Genomic DNA, 11788 nt, shown 5'->3' on the forward strand with positions numbered 1-11788 from the left:
CAAAGTACTCTGTAACAAACGAAGCTACCTATTCACCCAACCAACCAATCCACACATTGACCAATTTTGATACCTGACTCAAAAATAAATGTTTCAAAATAATATAATTTTTAAAAAAATAAAATATAAATAAATATCGAAAATTATAATACTAACATGTTACAAGATAATATTAATATATTATATATGCACAATCTATACAATCAATTTGTAGGATCTTACTATTTATATTTTACAAGAGATAAATAAAAATTTTATACATTACTTTCTTTAACCAAACATATCTTATAACTAATCTAGGATAGCAGTGATGATTAAGAGGATTTAAACTTGGATAAGTTTTCGATATAACTAAGATCGAGATTTAGTTGTAAAAGGCAAAATGATAAATCAATATTTCTTTTGGTATTATTGAAATAGTTGACTTAGACAGGCCGAGAATGGGTTAACCTAGGCAGGTTGTAACTTGACCTTCCCGAGTCCAACAATCGCATGGGTTTTTCGGACTTCTGAATTGGGAGCCAACTTGATCTACACAAACTTCTACATTAACTAGATGGATTGACATGATCAATCTGTCCACACTTTCGAGTAGAAGAGCATTGAAGAGATCACTCAAAGCATCCAAGTACACTTAGATTATATACTTTGGATCAAAGTAGTTAGGGCTTGGTGAGTCAATCGAAACCCATCCATAGTTGCTTGAAGTTGATGGCAACAATCCTTCCTTACACCTGCCATCAGGAGTATAAGAGTTATAATGATATCCCGATTACTTCATTTTTCTTGCAACCAAATTCTTAGGGATGGTAATCAGATAGCTGATCACTTTGCAAAGGAGGCCAGCATGAACCAAGTGACAGCTATCAGAATAGATCATTTCTCCATAGAATTGAATCGCTTGACCATGGCTGATGCCCATCGTGTTGTGTATCTTCGACTTTGATCTTTGATCCCTTTGTACCCAAAAAAAAAAAAAAAATCAAAACCCATTGTCATGGAAGAAAAAGGAAAAAAATGAAATTGCAATTGTAGGGAAAAAATACTAATGTTGAGGTTCTTTTTGGAGTGCTGCTATTTAGATTCTTAAATATATAACTTCATATGTAACTTATATCATTTTATTATCTCTCTGCTAGCATTTACTAGACAAATATAGTCTCTTGGGTAGCATTTGATTACGGGTTATCTAAGGGATATATGGTAGTAGATTATTGTGTTAACACTCTTAACATAGCCCTTTTTTGATATCAAGTAAAAATAGTTGGTCAACACCAGCAGAATAACTTAATCGAGTCAATATTATTTTATCTATGAGTTGAAATAATATTTTTGATGAAAATTTTTACCCTTTCTTTACTCCCTTCTCACCTCCATTCTATCTCTTAATATTTCACCTTTTTCCTGAACTTATCCTTGAACCTTCAAACTTCTACCAGATAGCACTTTCACAAATCCAAATATAAAGAAGTCTTGGAGTATTTAACATGGGATAGGGATAGCTAATGTGAGTGCAATCGCACATTTGCCTTGGGCACCTAACCAATACGAAAATAATATGGGTAGTTACATTTAATGCGATAAATTTGGACCGCAACAATTTACTAATATCTTGCCAAAATTTTTTTATTTATTAATAGAGTTACAATGATAAATAACTGAGATAAGTCTTCTTGTTACTGACTATTGTTGCATCAAGGCTCTGAAGAATGCTGACGTGGCTGAAGACGAAGGATGGTCCGCGCATTGGGATGCCGACAAGGATCTATAAAAAAAATTCACTCTCGTCAAAGGTTCTCCGATGGAGGACCTTTCGATGATTAAGTTAATCGAAGTCTGAGTACAGTAGAAAAGGGAGAGTATTAGCTTACCTCAAGGATCTTCTCATTACCTCTTTATATAGAGATGGAGATGTAGGCTATTACATAGGCCGGTAGGCTAGATTATGATATGTTAGGCCATTAGCATAAGGAGTCTGCCTACTAAGTTGTTAGTCCATGTTTTAGGAGTTTGTTAGAAACATTCCAACTAATTGCTCACGTGACTAAATAGATTGATAGCTGGAGGTCAGTGTGTATCTGAGGCCAGGCTCGGATGTGTCATTATTGGTGTCGATCGTGGGAGGTTGTCCCATGTGGTTGGCAAGGTTCCGACCTTAAGGTCAGTGAGTGCCCGAGTTGGGAGGTCAGATGGAAGCCGATGAGATTATTCTCCTCTAGATCTGTATGACAATCTTGACGGGTGCTGGGCCGATTATAAGGTCAATAGTAGAGAATTGATGGCTTCAGTATTTGGCTAAGAACACGGGGACAAAGTTCGTTGAAGTTGCTTGCTTCATTATTAGGATATTCAGATGATGTTTGTCATTTGGAGTCTGCCTCGGTACTGCAGTTGATCTAAAAAATATATCTGACAACGAGACCCAAGGACAATGCCCGAGGTGGTTCAACTCTATAACACTTGCCCTTCACTTCCTAACTCGAAGTGGTTGTTTTGGATGAAGTAGTAGTCCTCAAAAAATATTCTCGATGCATGTCCGAGCTGGTGAGTCCAAGTTGTCTTATGAGAATTTATAAATTTTTGAATTATTGATAATATTATAATTTCTGTGAGGTCGATTAAAAACGGTCTCTACACTTTCAAGATGTATTAAACAAAATATCAAATACTCTTTAGCAATATATCCTTCCAGAATAGAGCCTTCGGGATAGGCTCTATTTTGGATATAATCCTTTAAATGCACATGATACCTTCAAAAATTAAAAACTTATTAAAACATTAATATAATTACGATAGTACTTATACTAATAATTTTTAAATTATAATTATAAATTTTAGCAATATCACCTCTCAATGTAGAAGCATATCATTCCATTTCGTATAGTTTAAAAGACAGCTAATTATCTTTTCGTGCAACAGTGCTTAAAAAGCTCCTCAATAATCTGGCACCCTTATTGACTGGCTGTCCCATCTGGTTGCACTAGATGAGAACCCTCTCACCCTCAGCTAAATACCAGATATCTCAAGCTTATGTAGATCCATGTCTAATTCGTGTTCTCCTAGATGCATCTATAACAAATGTATAAAATGAAAAAATATATTACGAATCAATCAACCAAAATTAATACTTAAATCTTATTAGTCATGAATATATAATATTTTTATTTAATTATCCTGGATATGTATCTCATCTATAATAGCATCATCATTAGCAGGAGGATCATTTTAAGGCTTAGACTGCTGTGTGGATAAAGGAGGATTGGCCTCGGACTGTTGCATGGATGATGGACCGGCCTCGGACTACTATGGCTGCCTTGACTGTCAGGACTGATCAAAATACAATCCATCCTAGAAAGTTTGTAACTTAATATCATCAAATCATCTGCATCAAGGCATGATAACATCTAGCATTCACAAATAGAAATAAAAATCAATGAGCATAAATTATCAAATAATAAATATAATACTGATTGAATTGCTAATAAAAAATAAAATCTATTAAATGAATATGATAATATAATATAATATTTCATACAGAATATGCACATCTTAAATATCTCCTATCAATTAAGAATCAGTCAATACTTTTTCTTTCAATATCCATCCTAACCAAGCTTGTAGCATTTAAATTATTAGTCGAGACAAGATTGTAAGGCATATACTACATATAAGCCTCATTATCCTCTACTTTCAATCCTTTTCCCATATCATACAAGTCGTTAGATTTTATTCTCACAATAATAATCTAATTTTTATCTTTCGAGTCTCGTACAAAAAATACTTAATGAGCTTGAGATAAAAAAATATATATATCATTCTTTAATAACACACCAGTATATGTCAATCTTAAAAAATTTACAAGTGTAAATCCATCTGTATCTTGCTTCAAGCCTCTTGATGAGTTTATATCCACTAATTATATCGAAATAATATAATTTTAAATTTTTCATAATAATTCAACTCAAAAATATTCATAAGTACACCATAATAAGTCTTTCCATCAACTTCCATCATGATCCACTATTCTGGATTTTTCTAAACTTTTTACATTCTTTTATATGAAATTTGAATCTATTAACAATGAAATCATTATATCTATTTACAATATTATGAGGATCTCGAACAATGACAATTAATTTATTTGAATAGTTACTCTCCATCATCATTGGTACCTAAAAATCATGATAAAATTGTTAATGTATTATTTATTTAATGTTAATAAATATATTTCAAAATCAATCCTTTTACTCACATAGATGATTAATCTATTTAAAAAGTCATTTAGGGAATAACTTGATCAATCATCGCTACTCAATCCTTGGATTGGGTGGAATGCTATTGTTTGCTTATTTTTGAGCAACCAAAAATTTATTACAAGAAAATTAATTCATTGAATAAGAATATTATATACAATGATAATGAAAGAAATGTCAACATATAACTATATTAACCAACAATACTGAAATATTATATCAGTATGAAGTAACACATAACGATAGACTTTTACTAAATTTTTTTTTGTTAAGAACCATACTTTCAAGTTTCAACCTTTCCTAAAACTCTTCCAGTAGTTGAGAATTTATAAATTTTTGAGTTATTGATAATACCATAATTTCTTTGAGGTTGATTAAAAATAATATCTACACTTTCAAGATATCTTGAATAAAATATTAAATACTTTTCAGCAATATATCCTTTCATAATTGAGCCTTCGAGATAGGCTCTATTTTGGATATAATTTTTTAAATGCACAAGTTACCTTCAAAAATTAAAAATCTATTAAAATATTAATATAATTATGATACTACTTATACTAATAACTTTTAAATTATAACTATAAATTTTAGCAATATCACCTCTCAGTAGAATACATCCATCTGTAGTATACTAGTCCATCCAGTTTTGCTTCTGCAACTAAGTGAATAAGTAGATGAATTATAATAGTAAAAAATCTTGGAGGAAAGATCTTCTTCATATGATAAAGTATAAGTATAATACCAGACTTTAGTTGATCAAGCTCTTATGAATCAAGAATTTTAGAATATAATAACTTAAATAATGATAATAATTAAGCAACAATAGCAATAACTTATTTTGCCATTGATGACCTTAAAGCCAGTAGAAACATATCTTGCATCAAAATGTGACAATCATGACTTTTAAGATTTGAAATTTTTCGCTCTTTGGGATTTATACATCTTGAAATATTCGATGCATAGCCATCAGAAATGTTAATGTTCTTTAGAAATGTCAGAAAAAGATCTTTCTCTCGAGTGGATATTTTATAATATGTATGAGGTATATAAACTTTATCATTAACAAGCTCTTTCAGATGAAGCTCATATCTTATATCCATCACTTTCAAATCTAAACGTGCTTTTAAGTTATCTTTACTCTTTCTATCAATATTTAACAATATTTCAATCAAATTATCATAAATATTTTTTCTCTAAATGTATCACAACAAGATTATACCTGAAAAGATTGTACTCCTAATAAAGTAAATAAAAAAAATATTTTTTTTTTCTTCCATAACTATTTAACAACTCTATGTGTAGATACCTCCATTATGTTATCATCATTTCAACTTTCATCTACATAATTATCATCATCGTAGAAGTTATCAGCATCATCAAACATCCCTGCATCAAGATTGTGAGTAATGACATCCTCTATCAACCTTTCATTCGTTGAGCTTTCAACATCTTCTATTCCTCTTTTCCTACAATACTTGAAAATCTTATCAGGCCTGTGATTGATACCATATATTTGTATAAGAATCTCAATTTCAAATGGAACTATAGGAGTAAATTGCAATTCTATAGTACCATCAAATATATCTTGTTGAAATTGATATGGATGTTTGGCCTTCCAACCATCGACGATGGCCCATATAGCATAACTTTTCTTCGTATTTTAACCAATATGAATAGATAGAATCTCTATAAGAAGGGCATGCAAGACGTCCCTTTTTGCTCCATCCAGATAAATTGGTATATGGAGAAAAATCATTGATAGTTCAAATAAGAGCTGTCCTCGATTTGAATATCTGACCACTACAAGCATCAAATACATCGATACTCTTCCATAGCTGTTTCAATTCCTCTATCAAAGGTTGCAAAAAAATATCAATATCATTGTCTAGGCCCTTATCGCTTGGAATAACCATTGACAAGAGAACTGAATACTATTTCATACACATCTATGGTACCAAATTATATAAAATCAGAATGACCGATCAAGTGCTATAAGTAGAATATAATATCTGAAATAGATTGAAGCCATCAGTAGCTAAACCTAACCTAATGCTGCAAATATCTGAGGCAAAATCAGGTTGCCTATCATTAAATACTTTCTACACTAAACTATCAGCTAAGTATATTAATATTCTATCTTTTGTGTGACCTTCATCATACCATCTTATTGACGAAGCTGTCTTTGATGATGCAAAGATCCTTTTCAATCTAGATATAAAAAAAAGTAACACAAAATTTTAGCCAATTTTTTTTACTCCAAGTAGCATCCATTTCGTTCAATACATCACACGCATCTTCTTTACGTGATGCCTATCGTGAAGATCCATGGATATTGCATGATTCTTGGTTAATATTTTCATCCCAATATAATATACAGTCATTTAGACAACTATGAATCTTCTTATATTCAAGATCTAATTTTTTTATTTATTTTTTTACTTCATAAGAAGAAGTTGGTAAAGTAGTGCCTTTAAGAAATGCATCTTTAAATAATTGGAGCAGTATAGTACAATTCTTAACAGACCAACCGTTCAAATATTTCAAATGAAATAGATATACAAGAAAAAAAAATTTAAAAAGTTCTTACAATCTGGATATAGTTCTTGATCATAATCTTTCAATAAATTTGATATCGATATTCTATCTCATCATTAGATAAATATTGGGACCTCTCAACATACATAGAATCAGTAAATATAGACCTATTGGGTATCACACATGTTTCTTATCCTTCACTGAAATCTCCTAAATTTTTAGTACCAAATTTCAGAGCATGTCTGAGCAAACCCCTCATATCATCTTCTCTTGCAGGATTTCTTTATAAATTATTAGTTCTAATGTTAGATTTATATTCTATATGGGAGGATTGATTATATGAAGATGGCAATATAAATTTTTCATAAAATACCCATTCAGTAAATCCTCTTATAAAACTATTCCATACCAAATATTTTTCAATAGTTTATGGATTGAGAAAAAAATTATTTACACATTTTTGGCATGCGCAATAAATCTTTTCGTTCATTGATCCTTTCTTAACAGTAAATTTAATAAAATTTTGTACTCTTTCAGAATATTCTTCACTGAACTTTGGCATGTTTATCCAACTTTTGTCCATTATATAAGATCAATAATTGAATAACAATATTCTTAAAAAAATTATACAAATAAAATATTAGTTGAGCACTTATTTTAAAAAATTAAAAATATACACCAAATAGACATAACTAATTATTCCCCTCTATTGCCATAAGAAGAAACAGGAATTATTCTACAAAGAAATACTCATCATGTTTGCTACAAATTCGGCAGCAGTTCATAAATGCAAGCAGGCGTACAAACAATACAAAACAATGGACTACTGTCATAATGTCAAGAAATTTACATAATATTATAGTACACCATCTATTTTGCACTTTATCAACCTTCATCTTAAAGCCCATCATATAAAGTTATGAGGGCATACTGAAGTATGCATTACAATAGCACATAATGTCAAGAACCTATAAACAGGTACGAAGTCTATGTATGCGTTTCACCTAAGTAATGCTATGTAACAAACATGAAACCTCATGTAGCTTGTTAAAGGCTCATCAACTGTAAAAGGAAATATTAACTAATGCATATAAACTAGCGTTGCATCAATAAGTAAAGACATACAGCATCAAGATTTAATCATAGTAAATTAGAAATGGATGTTGAACCTTAGATTTTTTTTCTTTTAGCAAGTTCTTGCTCCAAAAATCTCTTTTCTACGAGCTTGTGCTCCAAAGATGCTGGTGCTCTCTGTACAGTTTCTTGACTCTCAGGTCCACAAAAAGCAGCAGGCACTTTCACTATAAAAAAATAGAGTATTAGCGGCAGCCAACCACCATCGCTAATAAGCAAATCGCCATCGCTAATACTATTAACAAATAGACTATCAGAAAAAACTCCGACACTAAAGAATCTTATTAACAACGGCACCTTTGCCATCACTAATAATCTTATTAGCGACAGCACCTTTACCGTTACTAATAACCTTATTAGTAATGGCTTTTAGTGATGGTTATCAGCCGCTAATAATTTTTTTGAATTTGAAAGTAAGAAATTTAAAAAATATAATAGCGATGCTTTCCATCGCTAATAAGCTGTTGCTAATATTTTTAGTGACGGCACTTCCATCACTAAAGCCGTCACTAATAATTATATATATTTTATAAAAAATATTTTTAGTAATTATATTTATTAAAATCTCTTATAATTTAATTAAGAAATAATTATATTACGGACATTATACCAACTAATAATTAACTATCACCATCATGAATAAAAAACTAATATTATATATTAAATTAAAATTAAATTATACAAATAATATTGCTCAAATTTCAAATACAATATATCAAAACTAAAAAAAAAAAATCAATAGAGATCATCCTCTTTCTCCTGCTTCTGCTCCTATACGTCCTCTCTACAGCAAAAGGTGGATGAGAGTCGGATGTCCCTGTATCTTGTAATGAAGAAAAATAAAATATTATTAATAACTTTAGAATTAAATTAATTAAAATTATAAAACTATTATAATTGATACATCTCAAGCCTAAATCTTTACGGAGGATTATATTTTAATATACTGCTCCAATTCTCAAACGAATTATTCCTACATATTTCATTCGATGATATGGAGCTATAAACGCCCTCAGCCAGTATTTCATTGGATGGTTAAGTTGAATTTTGACTCTCTGGATACACCCTCCCTCCCATTTAAAGCCTAAACTAACACGGATGGATATATTTCGATATACTCCTCTAATTCTTGAACGGATTGTTCCTACATGTTTCATTCGATGATACGAAGTTATAGATACCTCCAGCCCATCCATCAGATGGTTAGATTGAATTTTGACCTCTTGATTTTCCTCCCTTCCACCTCAAGCCTAAACCAACATGGAGGGATATATTTCGATATACTTCTTCGATTCTCGAACGGATTATTCTTACACATTTCATTTGATGATACAAATATATCTAAACCTCCATCCCATCTATCAGATAGAAAAATTGACTTTTGATCCCTAAATCCCCTTCCTCTAACTCAAGTCTAACTATGTAAAGTTTCTAAATATAAAAATTTAAAATAAATAAAAAAATTTATTAATACTACTTGACTTACCTACTGTGATGGCAGTGACAATGAGCTCAGCTGATCATGTAAATGTGGATCATGGAGAATCTCAACCATCGTATTGTAGAAAGCATCCCGGAAGCTCTAAGATCGATGGCAAAAAAGCATCTGCATGACCTCCTTGACATGTGCATCGTCCCACGCGTATGTCTGGATCATCGAGGTCTGTTGGAGAGTCGAAGCTATGCCTAAATCCTATGATCCGGCTCCTACTAACCCCTCCAATGGCCCTGAGCCATCCCTCGAGGTCAAGGAGGGACTGAGAGGATGGGTCCTCACCGTGCCGAGCCACGACGTACTCCGTGTAATCCGTCTACATAATTTAAAAATTCATTAGTACTATTATATATATCAGTATATATAAAAATTTAGTAAATAATATTTTATTTTACTGCAATTCGTCTGGATCTAAAATCTAAATAATCACCGATCCTTTTAGACTAGTGTATGGCCTCCCACAACTGCAACTGTCGTGGTACATAACCCAGCTGCCGTGTCTATAATAAAAAAATCAAGTTAATAAAACCTAATATATCATCAACTAAAAATGAGATTGATATAAGTTTAGAATTTTTATCACTTTATCTGCAATGACATGTGTGCCAACAAAATAGCCAGTGTGCTTGATCGAATTCTACTGGGTGGCCTGATTCTATCGGGCCCTCTGCCATCTACCTGAGTACTCCTCACTGCTCTACTGATCACAGAGAATCTCCCAAATGTCCCCCCGTATCTAGTGATCCGTTAAAGACTTTCAATCTGATGGTGACTCAAAATTGGAGAACTCAATAGCAGACTACCTAAGGCGGTATAGCCCATCACGAAGCCGATGTGTGGCGACCTCCTCGAAGGTCTGACAGTCGGTCTCCTCATCTTGAGGAGTCTCGAATTGGTAGTATGAGTTCCACCGAACCCTCGAGGTTTTTGTTTGTCAAATAGTATACCAAACTGAACTTCATCCACTTGAGATATCCTCTGAAATACTTCCATGCCACTAAGTCGCGAGGGTACTTTATCTTTTTCTATTTTATTCCTCCTAAAACTATCCTGCTGTTTTCGAAAAGGATGATATTTAGAGAAAAATTGATGATGACAATCAAACCAGCAGGGCTTACGACCATGCTCAAGTTGAAATACTTTTGTATTCTCCATGAAATAGAGACATGTTAGCTTCTCATGAGTGCTCCAACCCGACAGCATCCCATAAGCAGAAAAATTATCAATGGTCCACATTAATGCAGCCTTCATCATAAAATTCTATTTCTTCGATACATCAAAAGTACGTATGTCATTGGACCATAAGAATTTTAGCTAATCAATAAGAAGCCTTAGATATACATCAATGCTCCGATTAGGATGCCGTGGTCTAGAAATGACTAATGTAAGAAATATGTTATGTTCTTTCATACACATCCTAGGTGATAGATTGTATGGAGTAATAAAAACTAGCCAACATGAATAAAGAGTCGCTACATGACGGAACGATGTAAACCCATCGGTAGATAGATCCAATATGACATTGCATGGTTCCTGAGCAAATAAAAGATGGCAAGTATCAAATTTCTTCCATACCTCACTGTCCGATAGATGAGTTATCATATCAGAGTGCTTGTGAATTCAAAGTACCGAGCAATATTGCAAATAGTATTGGAAATGGGCCGGACTGTGCCAGGGCACACCCATCCTTGAGTCCGATCTGAAATTTTTTTTTTAGACTTCGGGCCGGACCTAGGGCCTAGAACCCAATCATCGAATTGCTCTGATTTCCACTGGAGTAAATGAGTGGGCTAGAGCCAGTCCGACGGTAGGCCGGTCTCGAACACTTACCGTCGAAGGCAATAGGACTACTCTTGCCGAAGAGCTTCCCAGAGTGGTTTCACCTTTCGAGAATAATATTAATTTAAATAATATTATCAATAATCTTATTAATTTTAATAATATTATTAATATTATTATTAAATTAATAATATTATTAATTTAAATTAATCGAATAAATCTAATTTTAAATATTAAAAATTTAAAAAAATGAGAATGGGTTGTTGTGATGGCGATGAAGCCATCACGATCACTGTCGCTAAAAATCACATGACGGTAAAGAAGAGGAGTTCTGGAGGCGACATCTGCGGACGACGGCTTTCGACGGTGGCGTTCTGACGATGCAGTGGGGAAAGGCAAGGACGCCAGATCTGACGAGAAGAGGCTTGGGATGGCACGGGGATGCCCGATCCAGTGCGGGAAAGGTGGCGGGGGAGCTATATGGGAGGCTGGAAAGAAGGGAGAGGTCGGGGCATCAAGACGGGGCTCCAACGAGCGTCCAGTTGCACCAAGGAAGAGACGGCAGGTGGGGAAGAATGGGGAGGGCCAA

The 11788-nt window shown here is 32.9% G+C and overlaps 1 pseudogene; it reads right to left on the minus strand.

The window, feature by feature from the left end:
• Positions 1–4852: 4852 nt before the first annotated feature.
• On the minus strand, positions 4853–9480 carry LOC140856281 (uncharacterized; annotated as a pseudogene).
• Between the last annotated feature and the right edge of the window lie 2308 nt (positions 9481–11788).

The sequence above is a fragment of the Elaeis guineensis genome, chromosome 3 (assembly GCF_000442705.2).
Source record: "Elaeis guineensis isolate ETL-2024a chromosome 3, EG11, whole genome shotgun sequence".
Classification (NCBI taxonomy): domain Eukaryota; kingdom Viridiplantae; phylum Streptophyta; class Magnoliopsida; order Arecales; family Arecaceae; genus Elaeis; species Elaeis guineensis.